The sequence below is a fragment of the Myotis daubentonii genome, chromosome 1 (genome assembly GCF_963259705.1).
Source record: "Myotis daubentonii chromosome 1, mMyoDau2.1, whole genome shotgun sequence".
Lineage (NCBI taxonomy): Eukaryota > Metazoa > Chordata > Mammalia > Chiroptera > Vespertilionidae > Myotis > Myotis daubentonii.
The window spans coordinates 94,778,326-94,781,225 of record NC_081840.1 but is presented as its reverse complement, the minus strand read 5'-3'; the positions used below and the strand labels follow the sequence as shown (position 1 = coordinate 94,781,225).

The 2,900-nt window shown below is 42.3% G+C and overlaps 1 pseudogene; it reads right to left on the bottom strand.

Moving 5' to 3' along the window:
• Positions 1–532: 532 nt before the first annotated feature.
• Positions 533–1,689, bottom strand: LOC132242466 (annexin A2-like; annotated as a pseudogene).
• Between the last annotated feature and the right edge of the window lie 1,211 nt (positions 1,690–2,900).

Here is a 2,900-nt window from a genome sequence, read left to right as displayed (position 1 = left end):
CCCACCAGGATTATCTCCCTTAAGGCTAATTGATAGGGACTTTAATTACATCTGCAAAAATCCCTTCTCAGCTGGAGTTAGATGAGTGAGAGGGCATAATGGGACTGTAGCCTAGCCAAGCTGACACAGGAGAGCCATCACAGACTTGTACTTAGAGAAGCTAGTTTTGGTGATGGATTGTCATAAACCTATTTCAAGAGTATACTGTGTGATATCCTATATAATAAAGAGCTAACATGCTAATTAGACCAGATGGCGGAATGACCTTCCGGAACGACCTTCTGGAATGACCAGTGGGAGGGGCAGCTGGGGCCGAGAGGGCCTACACTTGCACGAATTCTGTGAACTAATAAGTAATAATTATGATTTGTAATTCTTTTAATTTCTAAAGTAAAAATTCAGTTTATTCATCTGTTTATGACACAGTACATAAGAGGCAAGGTGTTTTGCACCATAGATTTTGCTTCCTGCTCCTTCGGACGTGCATTTCTTTGGCTAGAAAGACTAGAAGAGAAAGCAAGGCAATGCTTAAGCAACTGAAATGAGGATGGACAGGGGGCAATGCAAACACCATCCTCACAGGGATAAGCACAGGGGGCTATTAGTTATAAGCTGATTTTCTAGAATTAGCTGGAAGCATAGGAATACCACTCCTGGACGCTAAAGCCCCTGTGAGCCTCACTCATCCCTGCCACACAGGTACAGCAGGGCTTTCTGATAGTCACCCTGGTGTCCTGTTGGATGTAGTAGTACAGGGACTTGCCATACTTCCTCTTGAATTCAGACAGACGTGATTTTCAACATGTCCACTTCAATGCAGGAGACCGTGGTTCTGATCAGGACCTTATCCTGAGTCCCATTGCCTTTCATGGAGTTGTACAGTTGGTCAGCAAAATAGAGGGACTTGTTCTGGATACACTGCGCCAGGTTCAGGAAAGCATTTTTCAGTTCTCTCTGACTTCCTTCTTGATGCTCTCCAACATGTCATAAGGGCTGTAGCTCTTGTCCCTTTCACATACTTTCTGGAGGTGACACATGCTACGCTCAGTCATGATGCTGATCCAGTTGGGAACATCAGTCCCTTTTCACTCCAGCCTCAGAGAGATCCCAGACATCTTTCAGTCAGTTCGTAATCCATGACAGAACCATCTGCTCTTCTACCCTTCACAAGGGCAACCATCAGCTTGCAGAAGTCACCAGATATGTTGGAAATAATGTCCTCCAGATCAGTCTTGCACATTTCCCTGTAGACTGTTAATTTCCTGCAACTCCTGGCCAGTCCTTGAGCAGATGATCTCAATGAGTCCTCATTAGTCCCCTTCATGGAGGCCTTCAGCTCCAGAAGCAGCATACTGACAGGTGTTTTCAGTAGGCCCCAATCACCCTCCCCAGGTGAAGGCCGACTTCAGTGCTGAAGCAAATTCCATTTTGGTCCTTCTCTGGTAGGCAAAGACAATATCTTGTCTTTGCTCATTGCTGCAATTGGTCAAAATGTCATGGTGGTGATTTCATTCACACCTTTGTTCTTGATGGTTGTTTCAATGTTTAAAGCATCTCAGTCAGCATCGAAGTTAGTACAGGCTTTGGCAGATCCATAGAGTGATTATCCTCAAGCTAAGCTTGCACAGAAGTTTGTGAACAGCAGACATTTTGAAAGAAGCTGGGCCAGGTGCCGAGAGCTGTGAGTATCCCCAGCCAAGCTAATTCTGATTTCTTTTAAAGGACCAAATTGATTTTTCACAGGGATGGTTTATCCTTGAAAGTAGATGTTTTAGAGAAGACTCTCTACACTTATTTTTGTGATGCTGCCGTCACTCCAAAATATTTTCTTAAATCTTTTTGGAAGTTTCTTTAGATCCATTTAGAAGCCACAGAATAAAATTTAACATTTTATTCAATACCTTGTTTTTTAACCAAACATCACACACAGTTCCATATCACACACTTCTTTCTTATTCATCAGACGTGGTTCAATTTTTTCCCAAAATTTAGATGTCCAATTCAAAAAGCTTTACTTTTATGTACTACTAGGACATTAATTTTTCTGAAGCACAATTCCAGTCATTCTGATGCTTACAGCCTCTCAGAGGTTTCCCATTTCTTAAAATTTTACTTTTATTTAATTTTAAAGTACAGACATCTCAGATGGTCATTCAAAGCCCTATGCAATATTGTTCAACCTGTCTTCATGGCCTACTTTCATTCTCACCAGCACATGCTGCTCTCTAGCCAACCTGGACTACCTGAGAGAGCCAAGAATGTCTATCTATCTCACCTATCTTGCTGTGCCTCACCACTTCCACCTCCTCTAACCCCCATCCCAATCTTCTGCTTATTGAAAGCCAGCCTTCAAGGCCTGGCTCATGTGGCATGTTTCTCATGAAATTATCCAAAGAATGTTTTCTGTGCCAGGATTTTCATAGCACCTTGATATTACTATTCCTTTTGTACCTGGAACCCTATCCAGAATGTGGGATATAGGTGTCAAATAATCTGAATTGCAAAAGTAGAGAGAGTGAGAATGTATCCTTGCTTTGTTTTCTTACTGTGCTTGGTCTGTGCTCTATCTTGGCCACAAGGAATGTGATGCAGTATCGCTGAAACAAGCAATTCAAAGTGACTCCCCAAAGCACTTTCAACAACAGGAGGACCACCAGAACTAAGCATCACTCCCAAGTTGGCACACTGAATCATGCAAGATCAATTATGTATGTTAATCTGTCCTTTTTATTCACATTATGCAATCATGAGCCCGGGTATTAATGAGCTCTTGTCTTTCCTTAATTGAAGCAGACCATCAAAAACTATTGCTGAGATTCCATCTCACGGCACTCATGATCCAACATGTACTGGCCCTTAAATCGTGAATAAGTTCCAACTGTGTAATTACATCTGCCTAC